Source organism: Nothoprocta perdicaria, unplaced genomic scaffold, assembly GCF_003342845.1.
Source record: "Nothoprocta perdicaria isolate Ctin4 unplaced genomic scaffold, notPer1 scaffold_460, whole genome shotgun sequence".
NCBI classification, from domain to species: domain Eukaryota; kingdom Metazoa; phylum Chordata; class Aves; order Tinamiformes; family Tinamidae; genus Nothoprocta; species Nothoprocta perdicaria.
Genome location: NW_020455711.1, coordinates 228,780 through 242,714, shown reverse-complemented (window position 1 = coordinate 242,714; position 13,935 = coordinate 228,780). Strand labels below are relative to the sequence as shown.

Here is a 13,935-nt window from a genome sequence, read left to right as displayed (position 1 = left end):
CCAGGTGCAGGACCCTGCACTTGTCCTTATTGAACCTCATGAGGTTCCTCTCTGCCCAGCTCTCCAGCCTGTCCAGGTCCCTCTGGATGGCAGCACAGCCCTCCGGAGTGTCGGCCACTCCACCCAGCTTGGTGTCATCCGCAAACTTGCTCAGGGTGCATTCCGTGCCCTCGTCCAGGTCATTGATAAACAAGTTGAACAGCACTGGGCCCAGTACTGACCCCTGGGGGACACCACTGGCCACAGGCCTCCAACTGGACTCACGCAGAAATGCGTGACTGCTGTTCACCACCACCGATCTGGCCTTTCCCAGGGTCTGCTGCTTTAACAGAATTATGCTAGGCCTCATTAGAGCTGCCTGYCGGTAGAATGTCATTTTTGCTCTGTATTCTGCTACACAAAGAGAGGAGGAGGGCAGCCCCTCTGTCTGAAAAGCAAGCCAGTTACAGCAGGGTGAGGTGAGGTGCAGGCCCATGGGTGCCATCCAGTCCTGCCCAGACATGGGGTGCACTGATGTCCTAGCACAGCAGTGGCTCCCTCGTGTGTCTCTGCTTCAGAGCATGGAATTTGTGCATACAGGGAACAGATCCGTACAGCACATTTTACGTAAGTAATATATAGAGCTCTTAAATGGCTGCAAGGGGAGGAGAGGCTGTAAAGAAGAGTCCAAGCCGTGTAACACATCCCAAAGAGCTGGACTGTGTGGTCAAGGTCTCTGAGCTCCTTCTCCTTGAGGAGAGAGGCTGACATACTCCAGGCTTTATACTGGATTGTTGTGCTCAGCAGAGGAAGTGTGTCCTAAGCAAAAGCCTTGAGATGGAAACAGCCAAGGTGCTATGAGGTTTCTTCTCTCACTGTTGCAATTCCCTTTTCTTATTTTCCCCCAAAGACCATCTGGCAATCACCGGCAACAAGATGTCTACAGAGACTTTCACGTCGAGCTTTCAAACCTGAATATTCCAAATGCTGAGCATGCTGAAAGGCACATGGAAGGGTTAGAAAAAGCAGGGTGAGTCTGATGTTGATGAGAGTATTCAAAAGACAGAAAAAAAAATATTTCTGACACTGAATCATATTTAAAAGATTGTGAGACCTGTTCTCTTATGGGCTAGGCCAGCCCCCATGTCTATATGTGATGGTTGTTGGCATTCCTGGAAGAAGGAGAGGAGGAGTTAATTAGGAGGACAAGAAACTAAATGATAATGTAAAGAATGGCATCTAGGGCATAAAACACAATATTAAGTCATCCTCAGTGTCTAACAGACAGGATGAATAAACTTCCAGTGTTACAGCTGTATGTCTAAACCTTACCTGAACCACAGCATGTRCAGAAGAGGCATTCCTTATGGGATTTTTGTGAAAACAGGCCTTTTCTGTGGTACTGTAACATTTTTGGCCATCCTTGGAGTGAGGTGTGCATTTCTTGTGTTCAGTCATGACCTTTTTCAATCCTTTGAGCTGTATTCTGGTAGAGGTTGAATTGAAGACTTAGGTTGATATAAAGTAAAAGTGGACCTCCACTTGGATAATGAGCAAACTAGTCACCTTTGTCCCTGAGTTTCTTTGCCTTATTACAGAAGGCTGACATAAGGCCAGTCTAGATCCAGATTACACCTCCCATACTGCAGTCCCAGTTCCTGCTCTGTTCTCAGATTATTTTCTCCCATCACTAGGCAGAGTACAACGCTTGATCCCTGCCAGCAGCTTGCGACCCGGCAGCTTGCGACCCGTAACCCATCTCTGCGTGGCCGAAGACAGAGGAGCAACGCAGAGTGAGTGTTGTGTTTTGCTGAGTTCGCTCTACTCAGAAGTGGCCTTTCATGCAAAGTCACTCTTCTTCTTCCGAAACGCATAATACATTGACYATTTTCATGTTTAACAGACTCAGAACACTGTATTACCATGTACAGCAACAAAGGTAATTTAACTGACAAAGCAGAGACTTAAGGGGATAATTTGCAAGATCAGAACATGTCTATGAGATGATAGTTTTCTCTGAAAGGAGGGAAAAAATCATGGGAGAAGAGGTACATTCCTTGCATGCACTTGCTCTGATATGTGTAATATTGAAGAAAACACAACCTCAAAAAAAAAAAAAAAAATCTGGTGAATGATAAAATCTAGAAAATCCCAATGTTCACATGGCATGAGTATGCACTAGACTGGCCCCTGAGGTCTTCCTGTAGGAAGGGCTTTTTTAAGCTCTAGCAGGGTCACCAGAAGAGCAGGGATTGGAGACGAGAGAATTTCAGTCACTGTGAGAACAGGAGCTCCATATTGCCCAGCCATCTGCGGAGAAAGGAATCTAAGGGAACAGAAACTCTTTAGAGGGGTTTAAGGATGCTTGATGGTGATGCTTGGATGTTAAAGATGAAGGGAACGTGTAGAGAAAAGAGCAGACAAGATTCTAACTAGAGAATCACTAGCAAGAAAGGGGCAGGTAGAAAGCAAGCTGTGTGACAGTGACCATGAAATGAAGGGGTTGGAAAGGAGAAAGGCCACTGATGACCCCATGGTGTTTTCTCCATATCTACTGTCCTTCTTTTGACTCACCTCCACCTCCTGATTCTCACAACCCACTTCGCTTTCTGCTCTCATACATAGCTTTCACCAGAGTTCTTGCCTTACTTTGAATGCAAGTGCCAGATGGGGCACTTGCAAGGAGGTTGCTGAGCTGGTTCCATGAAGTCTTTCCTGGGTGTTGTATGCTTCCCAGAATCAGTTCTTTAGTGTCCAAGCACAAGTAACGAGACCTCACAAAAAAAATCTCTTTCAGAGAATTGCCTGGAGAGGTCACCCCAAAAGTGTCACAGCAGAAAGGTAAGGAGTGTGAAGAATGYGAGAAGATGAAGGAGAAGACCAAAGACCTAGAGGCAAGGTAGGCTGTTTATTCATTTTTCCACTGCAGCTTGTATTTCTATACTCACGACCCACATTCTTCTCACTTCTCCCCATCCTTATAAACTCTGTGTTTCAGAGCACCTTCCTTCCAGACTTCCCACCTGCCAGCATCTCTTTTGAACTGCTCTCTGGCAGATGACTGGGTCTGTTCTTCATAAAAGGAAATGACYTACAAAGATATAGCCCAAATGCCACTATCTGATCATATTCCGCTGTAACCCTTCGAAGTAGAGCTGGAAAAGTACTGCTTTCCACACAAAAGCTGCTTGCCAGGGGGTACAATTGTCCCAGAAGTGGTATCTGAACCTGGTGTGGAGAGAGACAGTATACACACAGACAACCAAGATATTTCGTACTTCATTTGTTTTTTTTCATGTAGTTATTTTCATATTTGTTATTTCATTTGTTTCATTGCATAGATGGGTGCCAGGTRCTAACTCCACAAGCTAGCACATCTCTTCCTTTCCGCCTTTGGGCAATATAAATAGATATGTTTACACAGTTTCTAGAAATATGTTGCGCAATTGTTTTCATTCTCATTGCATCACATATCACTTTTGCACTTGCACTTTAATTCCTTGGTTAATTACCTTGGAGGAGGGGTAATGTTATTATCATATCATATCATATCATATAATATCATATCATATATCATCTCATTCACTTAAAGGAGTGAAAGTTAAAATATTAATAAGATTTAATGAGCAATAGATCATCCTAAGTTTAATGCCACCCATGTTTTGTTGACTCATCAAGTTCTTCGGAGGGTTTATGCTTCCCTTATCGTTCCACTAGAACTGGTTATTGCTTGCTTGATATCTACCCTTTCCTTGTCCTTGATTCTGATTATAAACAGTTCCCGTATTCTCCTTACAACAATATGAGATAGTCAGGAAATGGGTTATCGAAAACATGTCACTCATGAACAGAGGTCAATTCACAACATGCTGTGAAACAGCTACACTTCTTACTTGTTTCATCTTGTCTTAGATGAATCTTCTTGAATGAAGAGGATGATCAGGGGCCTGGAACATCTGCCCTATGAGCAAAGGCTGAGGGAGCTGGGCCTGTTCAGTCTGGAGAAGAGGAGGCTGAGGGGGGACCTGATCAGTGTCTCTGAATACCTCAAGGGAGGCAGTGAGGAGGAGGGGGCGGCCTCTTTTCAGTGGTGACCAGCGATAGGACTAGAGGAAATGGCCACAAGCTGAGGCACCAGAAGTTCCACAGGAACTTGAGAAAACACTTTTTGACAGTGAGGGTGACAGAGCCCTGGAACAGGCTGCCCAGAGAGGTTGTGGAGTCTCCTTCTTTGGAGATCTTTAAAACCTGCTTGGACGCAGCCCTGTGCCACATGCTCTGGGTGCCCCTCATGAGCAGGGGGGTTGGACTAGATGACCTCTGAGGTCCCTTCCAACTTTAAGCATTCTGTGATTCTATGATTCTATGATTCTATGATTCTATGAATGATGAATCTTGTCTTTTGAATCTTCTTCTTGCCCTAGAATCCAAATGCTCTTGAGCAAAGCCCTAAGCATGCACCAGAACTCTGAGAACATGAATGACTGCTGGCGCTTGTCTGCAGTGCTGCAGAGGTATGACAAGCTCCGGCTGCATGAGTGGGAGAAGTTCAGGATTTCCCAAAGCCCCAGTTTGTCCTACAGCATTGGCAGCAAGATGATTAAGGTTTGTTCATGTCTATTTTCTGGAGCTGAGTTTTATCAAATCGATGTGCCATAGCCAGCAGAGCAAGCTTTGAGTGTTTAGTACTTCCCTGTCAGGCAGCTGGATACTAAATTATGGTCTCTCATTTCTCAGTCCAGCAGGGCATATGTAATGCTGTAAAGATCAAACTGATAGTGACCTGCTTCCTTCTGTCTTTCAGAAGGACACATTCAAAGCCCAGACCAATATCTTACCTGTACTAGGTAAGCTAGTACAGTTAGCTAGCACTAGCTCTGCCAGCAGTAGCTGGCAGAGTGAGGGAGCAGCTCAGTTTCTTTGTGGTTAGTGCTTTAAGTACTAGCTGGGAGATCCTCCTCCAATRTCTAACTAGCAGCTCTGAAGTTGAGGTGTGGGTCTAAAGGAAAATATCCAAATGGTTCACTTCAAATTAAATTTTAAGGACAGCATTGCAAAAGAAGCTGTGATTAGCATTGATTACAATGACAAGGCCCCACAGATGCTGAAGAGTGTTTGAGGTTCATTATGTAGACAGCTCTTCTTTGAAACATTCTTTCCTAGGTATTTGAAGGGTATTTCTGTCAATTGTGGGACATACAAAGTACTCTAATGCAGTTGTGGTTTCAGTATGCGCTTTCAACACCCTACATCTAGTATCAATGTGGTTGTTGTTCTGATCAGCTGTTGTCTTTGCATTGCAGGAGATGTTTAATGCCTGTGAGCTAGATTTACAGGGCAGAATAAATAAAGTTCTTGAAGTTTTGGAGATCCCAGCATCGAATGACACTGCGCTCAAACAAGTACTTAATGTCTCCTTGCATTTGGGGTCAGGCACTGGGCTAACTGGGTCATCTGTTTCTGTCATCCATTTGCTTTGCTTCTGCTAGGGGCACTGCCCAAAGTTTAGTGGCAAATACAGGGGGATAACTTAGGAACTGAGAGAAAAGGCAGGATGGAAAGGYAAGGTTCAGCATATCTTTCCGTGTGGCTGGGAGAGAGGTGGTACTGACCAGGACGTAGGCTCTGTCATCACTGTTAGTTTAACCTCAGCAGCAGGCAACCTTTTTCCATCCTGGGATGCACAGAAATACTGCTGCATATCGCAGTTACTGGCTGGCTGGGAAGCACAAATGCAGAAAACATTTCCCAGGCATTTGTTCCTATTATGGGACCTTCCTCCAAAACTGATTGATGCATTCACGGAAACAGAAATTCCCAGTGCTCAGGGACTGTACTGCTGCCTATGCCATACACTAATGGCCTGTTTTGTGCTCTGCTTGGCTTGCAGGAGCTGATACAACAGATAAGGGGCATCTTAAAATACACCTATTCTCAAAAAAMCCTGAAGTTTTACAGCGATGTGGTAAGTAAAGATAGAGCCCTGGAGAATGGGAAGGGGSCAATTTTCTGACATGCTTATGCAGCTTGGTATTAAACAGGAGAGGCCTCCCTTGTGTTTGGAGTTGCTTTCTACCCGTAGAGAGGATCTTCCAGCCCRTATACTCAGAGGCGCACACAGAGTTGCAGATACTCCTGTACCTCCCCAGAGCTGCACCTGGGGAGATGCTGCTCCGGCTGAGAAGCTCCTGCAGCTCCTCCCCTGGCTGCATGTTGCAGCGTTCTTCCCATGTCCAGCGTTCTTCCCTTGGCCATGAGCTGCATGGGGACCCCCGGGGCAGCCTCTAGCTCAGACGGGGCCCAAGCGAGCCCCTGGCAGCTCAGCCCACAGCCAGGTGAGCAGAGCGGGCCGGGTGATGGTCATCGGGGTCAGCCAGAGCCCCATGATCGCCGGGCCAGCTCGCAGGAACGAGGCAGGTTGAGAGTGAGGCAGGAAGTCAGTCCCTTGGCTGGCATCACCAAGGCACGGGGCCAGGCACAGGCATCCTGACAGCACCTGGGCAATCCTGAAATCCAGGATTTGGGTGGAGAAGCAGAAGGGCAGGAAGTGTGTGCATGGAGTCTCCAGCCGAGGTTTCTAGCACCTCCTTTTCCTACCACTCTAGCCCCTTAGCTGTTTTTGCAGTGGTCTGATGGAAGGTTACATGACCACACCATCCGTATCAGAGCTGAGTTTGGTCTCAGGTAGCTAAACATCTGGGGAGGGGAGGGAAAGGCTGCAGGGACCTTTAAGGTGTTACCCTGACCCACCTGACCCACTTCTGTCCAAGAGGGCTATAATCTATTTTTTTTTCCCAAGAAATTATATATAAAGCTTCCGAAGAGCAATTTAATCTACTTGCAGCTTCCTAGGCCTTTCCAAAAGCTCAGGCCTTTCTTATAGGCCGCTGCAGGATACGAAGAGATACAGGCCACTGTAATGGGCCAGAAGGCAAGAATCTGTAAATAAAAGAGCCTTTAAAGTGATTCTGGGATTGCTGCCTGTCCCACTCAAACAGTGTCAGCAGCTTACRCAGATGAAGTTCTTTAATGCTTAGCTCACGTGGAGGAGTAGCACAGAATAGGAGTAGGTCATCAAAGCAAAATTGCCAAGTTTGTAAAACTGATTTTTACTTGCTTTTCAGCTCCTTCATTATGAGCAGAGAAATGACACCCAGAGACGCTTTGTAGTGGAGTGCTGCCAGGTTTATTGTTGGCTGTGTCTTCAGGACATCCCCATTAAAGCCGAGTGGAGCCTAGAGACACATTCAGAAAAATATTTGGAGCATGTGGACAAGAAAGGCCTGGAGCACTGCGGAAAAAGAATAGCACTCTTGTGGCCCATTCTGAAAAGCGGGGAACAAGTCATTAGAAAAGGTATAATCTATGATGAAAAATAACATGACTTTGCAGTCAAGTTACTCATATGATCATTGCAAGTTACTTCCATGATCGTTGCGAGACCAATCTGTTCCTGTGCCATGTGCTGCTTTGCTTTCTCCCATGAACTGCTGCTTTTCACGCCTAGGTAGTTAGAAGCACCCCTTGCTTGGGACACCTCAGACATTGTCATTTGCAAACAAAGTACTAACAACAGAACATTTTGCCATGGCAGCGTGCAGCCGTGGTCTAACTTGGGCTGCTCGCCCTCTTGAGGTAGCATGTGTGCTTGTAGCCTGCCTTGTGCTCTGCACAGATGGTTGTGACGCCGGGGCTATGCCCAGACCGGTGACACTGGGGCTCCACACATGGTCCTGTGCAGCCCCTGCCCCGCCGCCAGCAGCTCTGAGGGGCCCCGTGTGACCCCTGCCCCAGGGTCCCCAAGTGCAGGCTCGGTGCGCTTGGCTATTGAACGAGCAGCGAGCACACACGTGGCCTGTTCGCAGAGGTCCCTCTCGCTTCCGTTCAGAAGCAAGAAATGTGCTTGGATAAAAACGCTGCTGGGAAGGATGTCGGGGAACTRAAAAGAGGAAAGGCCACAGACTCCCGCAAAAACTGTGTGTAAGCAGGCACAGACACCGAGGCCCACTCTTGCATGCCAAGGGGCTGCTCCCTGGTASCTACACAGACACAGGCCGCCTGCCAGCACTGCCACGGCTGTGCAATTGGCTGTGCCCCAGTCCCACAGCCACCACAGCTCTTGATCCAAGCACTCCCCGAAGCTGCAGTGTGCAGCGTAGCGGAGCATGCAGGGCCAAACGCTTGCTCATGTGCTTACGTGACAAAACTGCTTTCAGTGGGACATTTGAGATTCAGTGAGATTTGAGATTGAAATAAAAACTGCTGGGAAACCCGTTGCTTGTCCATTGAGTCCTTTTCTCCATTTCTGCTTTCTAGTCCAGCAGGCTGCAGCGGCTTCCTGGGTTGCACAAGTGTCATTTTCTCTAGGCACCAGAAAGAGGAGTTTCTCCCTGTGCAGCTCCCTGCAGCAGCAAATCCCTCTGTCCCTCCCAGAGAGCCCCCAGTTTCGAGCACGTTGCAGGCTCCTGACCTCTGCAACGTGAGCTGGGAAGAACCAGGTGTGTTCCAGCAAGCTGGCTTCGKAAAACCAGCCTGTTCTGAAGAACTGGTTGTAAAAGATCTTTACTGGAAATATTTATTAGGGACTASAGCAGGTGAATAAAAATTATATGTGCATTATATTACCTATAAACATAGCCAGAGGAAAACAGCAGTAACAAGGTTTTCATGCTGCTAAAGATGTTGCAGAGTAAGATTTATGGGCAGCCCATAAACAATTCATCTTGTCCAGGCTTTAGAAGGCAGATGGCAGGGAAGTTCTCCTACACCAGCAAGCAGGACCTTCATCCTGATCCCGGGCCTAACGCCACTTAAAAGGGCATTAAGGTGTAGCAGGACAAACACAGCACTTGCTGTGCTCCCTCTGTTCCCTGCTTAGGAATGTAGTTCGGCTGTTCCTCCAGACTCGGGGTCTCCCCGGGTCAGCCCAGTYCTGGTCTGCAGATTAGTGCCTCCTCTGCAGTTCATTCTTCAGCTTCTCACCTCTCGTCCATCCCTTTGATTATTCTTTCCTTGATACCTTCCTGGAGGGGGCTTTGGGTGAAAGCGCTCAGGTTCACACTGCAAAGGGCTGCTGCTCCTCGCCTGTTGGCCCGCGCTGGTGCCGGGTCCCTCCCAAGAGCGGAGCCGTCTCCATGTCCCCGTGTCCGGGCTCTCCGTGCACAGCCCCTGGCRGAACCCGGGCAGGAGCAGCTCCTCGCCTCGCACACGCACAGCTGGGCCGGGAGGCCRGGAATTCCCTCTCCCAAAGGCTGCGTTTGGCCCCAGCACAGCCGGCAGGAGCGGCTTCCTCCTTGCCCGGCCACGGGGCTTCCTTCCAGTCACTCACCAAGCACCAGGTATTTCATCAGCCGGGAACAAAGGTCTATTGACTGCCACGACCTTCCCTATTCCCGCAACTGCTGGCRCAAAGCCCAGCAGCCAGCCTGTGATTCAAAACAAGCTCTTTCCTCATCCTTGATGCCGGAGGGTGGAATTTCAACCAGGCTGGACATCCAGTGTATGGTGTATTACATCAGGCTACCCCCTTGCCATGGCTTGCACTCCTTACGTCAGACCTACCAGCAAAGCAAGGTGCCCAAATCGGGTTTTGGATTCCGCCTAAGTCTGAGCTCTTCGGAACAATCGACAATACTCGATTGTCTTAGAAGGGTCACTGGGGGAAAGGGAATACGAGCTGTCGTGTTGCTTCTCCATCCTGAGTTAGGCCTCAGCCTCGGAACAGGGATGTGAATGGATTTGCAGAAGAGGAGAACCGTCAGCCACACAAATATCCCCCCTTCTCCCATTGACCAGGGAGGGAGAAAGAGCCTGTTCCCAGGGGAATTTGAAAATTCTGCTCGTATTCTGGTAGATATTATTGGAAATATCAGCCGCCCCTCAGTGCTCCACTGTTCCAAGCAAACATTTTGCCGACACCCTCATTGCCATGAGCTAGCATTAAATGAGAGGGTAAAGATAAGACTGTACCCAAGTGATTTGTATCATTATTTGTAACGACACAAGTAACGCAGCGGGCTGCGGCCTCCCGCAGCGTTGGGGGTGCTCCTGAGGGGCCTCTCTCCCGGCTCCGGTGTGAACGTGGCCAGGCCTGCGGCACGTGAGCCGCTAGCGGGTAAGGTCGCCTGGCGCAGGGAAAGCCCAGCTGCCCTGCGCGTGGTGCCTCAGCGAGCGGCTGAGGCCGCTCCTGCCTCCCGAGCGGCAGCAGCCTTGGAGCCGCGCACGGCCGCCCGCAGCTCCCCCGGTGAGCCGCGGAGCTCCCGCCGAGCTGGCGCTCGGCGCAGCCCAGGATCACACCCGGCCTCCCCAAATCCTGCGCGGAGCTGCYGTCTATTGCAGCGCAGCACAAGGAGCCCCGGCTGCTGGGGGCCCGAGCGTTTCCCAGAAAGGCCCGCCGGGAGCCGTGCTCGCTGAYGCCCGCGTAGCTTAGCTCCTCGCTGGGCTCCAGCCTCCCGCTTCAGCCAGGCGGCAGGAAGCGGCCGCTGCGAGCGCCGCGGCCCCTCCGAGCTGCCCCTGGGGGAAAGAAAACCGAAGGAGATGCTCGCGGCCCTGGGCAAGCCCTCCTGCCCTGGCCCTGCCCGCGACAGGCGAACAGGCTCCCCAGGCAGGGAAGGAAGGTTCTCGGGCTGTATCAGGTTCACGGGCTGTAACACGTTCACCGCTCACCTCAGGGCCTCACAGTTCTGGGTTGCTCCTCTGAGCCGGCCCCTGCGTTCCTCGCCCTGCCCGGCGCTGCTGACGCCACCTCTTTCCCTTTCCTTTAGCTGAAGAAGGAACAGACGAGGATGAAACATCCGTGTTTTGTCACTGGGGACCTTTCACCGCTGGGGACGTTTGCATCTGGCTACGTGTCACTCCTTAGCGCCCTGCAATGTCCCCAGCCGCGAAGGCCGGTGCTGCTCCGTGGCGCTGCTGAGGGCGCGTGAGGAGAACGGGAGCCCCACGGGAGCCCCGCGAGGCCTGACCCCTCTCCCCACAGCCCCAGCGTTTAGCCAGGACCGCAGGGACCTGCTGTTGGGCACAGGGCAAGAGAACCTCAGGAGAACCTGCCAGGTACAACCGGGAGCCAGCCTTGAAAGTGGCACCTCCCAATCCGAAGAAAAGGCAGCAGAAACAAAGCAGAGCCTCTGCTCTTTGGCATCATGGCTCATACAAAGAAAAGYAGTTCTCCAGCAGAGAAACTGGAAGGGAGTCAGAGTTTTCTTTTTTATTCCAAGTCAACCCCAGATTTAGTCACTTATTTTCCCCCTATTCTTATTTTCAAAAATCAAAATTGTCCCTACTGGGAAACATGCATCTTAATTAAGACAATAACAAAAATCTTGAYTTATAGATGGGAACAAGGCATGGAATGCAACCAAAATCTACATTAGCGCCCATTTTTAATATAACATTCCAAAAAGTTACTGCCTCCMTGGCTTAAACTGATAAAAAAATATAAAGGAATATGTAACAGGTCAGGGAATTGTTATTGTAACTATTAAGATCTTACTTCAATGTGGAAAACCTGATACAGAAAAATTACCCCAACAGCAGCTAATTCCCTCTTGAGGTTAATTACAAGATCATTTAATCATTTCCATACAAAATGTTTCTGTGTCAAGGTAATAATTAGGATGATGGTATTACTGCCATCAAGGGGAAACTTACAGCCTTCATATTAAATTGTTAATAGTTTCTCGTTATAATTAACAGTGAGGAACTTAGCAGGTACTTAGCAGGTCTCCTAATTGGTGTCAGCTAGAAAGGCTACTTGGCTTCTGCCACCACACTTGAACATCTGACCGGGCAGTTTATCTGGACCACAAAATTACTTGCTCTATCTGGACCACGAAATTATTGGGTGCAATTCTGGGCTCCCCGGGACAAGAGGGATGTGGAGCTTCTAGGGAGGATCCAGAGCAGAGCAACCAAGATGATGAAAGGAACATCTCTTGTATGAGGAAAGACTAAGCGAGCTGGGCTTGTTTACCCTGGAGAAGAGAAGGTTGAGAGAGGATCTGATCAATATGTATAAATATCTGAAGGGAGAATGTAGGGAAGATGGGGCCAAACTCTTCTCAGTGGTGGCTAGTCACAGGACAAGGGGCAATGGGTGTAAGTTGAAACACAGGCAGTTCCATCTCCATGTGAGGAGGAACTGTGAGGCACTGTGAGGGTGCCAGAGCCCTGGCACAGGCTGCCCAGGGAGGCTGTGGAGTCTCCTTCTCTGGAGATCTTCCAGACCCGCCTGGATGCCGCCCTGTGCCCCGTGCCCTGGATGTCCCTGCTGGAGCAGGGAGGTTGGACTAGGTGATCTCTAGAGGGCCCTTCCAACTTCAAACAGTCTGTGATTCTGTGATTSACTTGCTCCCCAGCAATTCATCAGCTATTTTCTTCTGGCCGTGTCAGTGTGCCTTTAGCTGCTTGCTGTGACACAGGGCCACATGCTGCTCCGGGGTCCAGGGTATATCCCAAACTCAGGGAACAGAGGAAGAACCAGGCAGGCCAGTGCCAGGTTCAGCCCTGAGTGCTGCACGGGGTTGGTGTGAGCAGTGCTTGGAACAGTCCTTGGTCCCTGCTGCTCCCTGCACAGGTTTGGAGGAGGATGAGGAAGGAGCCAGCGTTCCTTGTAGGTGCAGGAGCCCTGCAGTGCTTCAGCACTGCGGGGGCTCTGACGACTGGGGACCTGCCTGGTCTCCTGTGACAAAACTCATGAGAAAAGGGGCATCACTTGCAACACGGCGAGCCTGCCTGTTGGTTTGAGGCTTAGGGCTGCAGTGAAGGGGACACTGCTGGGCCTGTAAGCACCAGTGCAGGAATGCGGACAGTACAGCCAACAGACTCTCAACGAGCCATAGATCTGGAGTTGGGGTGCTGCAGTCTGCAACACTCAATTAATTGAAACTTCCTGAATTTCTAAAAATGAAAAAAAAAAAAAAAATGTCACCAGAGTCCTTCAAGGAAAGTCCTGCAGCTGCAGGATAAGAGGTCTACTGTGAGTAAATGATTGGCCAAAAAACAGGAAACAGGTAGTCAATGGAGGTCAGTGACAGAGTTTGGCCAGGGGTGGGTGGGAGGGTGTCTCTACCCAGAGATCGTCTCCTAGTGAAGAGCCCCAGCGCTGGGCCTAGGCCCAGGGCTCTGCGGGAGGCCCAGCAACATCAGCAGCTGCCTGTGCCACTGCTGGGAACCAGGGCACTGMGACAGCCCACGCCTGGTCATGCCACATCAGCACGAGGAGACCTCTCTCTTCCGTGGGTTTTATATCAAGCAAACCCTGCCACCAAAAATAAAAATGTAAAAAGTGTCATTTCCTGGAGACACAGAGGTGTTAAAGAGTGCTGAGGTCCCGTTATCTCAAAGCGCTGCGCAACCCTTGCGAGGCGCGCTGGGAAACGCAGCCGGGCAGAGCGCGGCTCCCTGCGCTGCCCCTCCCGGAGCGCGGCGCTCCCAGCGCCACCCGGCGGCGCCGGCCCGCGCCACACGGGGCCGCTCTCTCCTTGTGACGTCAGCACGTAAGGGGTCGGGCAGATCGCGGCTCCCGGGCATCCCGCGAAGTAAGCGGGTCACCTGGGGGCGACCTGTGCCCGCGCAAAAATTCCTCTCACATTCGCAGTGAGGACCCGGGCGTCACCCCGGATCGTTATTTTCCTTACTCATAAGTTTAAGGCATAACCGCCAGACACCGCTTCCGCCCTGGTGACCCTGCGCATACACTCCTGTGGTCAGGGCGAGCGAACGACTCCGCCATCACAACAGCCTAGGGCAGCGCCTCCGCCGCCCCGATCCCCCAGCCCGGTTCCGACTGGCTTCTCACGCGTTCAAATGCCGTGGAAACGGGAGCGAGACGGGACGTGCGGGCAGCCGTATGTAAATAAGGACCATGCGCCGCGAGGGCTTCTGGGACCGCCGGGCTGCGGGCGCCCTCCTCCCCCCGCCCCTGACGCGCTCGGGCGGAGCTGGGGGGATGTGCCT

At 50.5% G+C, this 13,935-nt stretch overlaps 1 non-coding gene across 1 annotated transcript; it reads right to left on the bottom strand.

The window, feature by feature from the left end:
* Nucleotides 1–13,484: 13,484 nt before the first annotated feature.
* On the bottom strand, nt 13,485–13,633 carry LOC112953831. Its single transcript, XR_003250625.1, has one exon. It is a non-coding gene; the product is annotated as a U12 minor spliceosomal RNA (small nuclear RNA).
* Between the last annotated feature and the right edge of the window lie 302 nt (nt 13,634–13,935).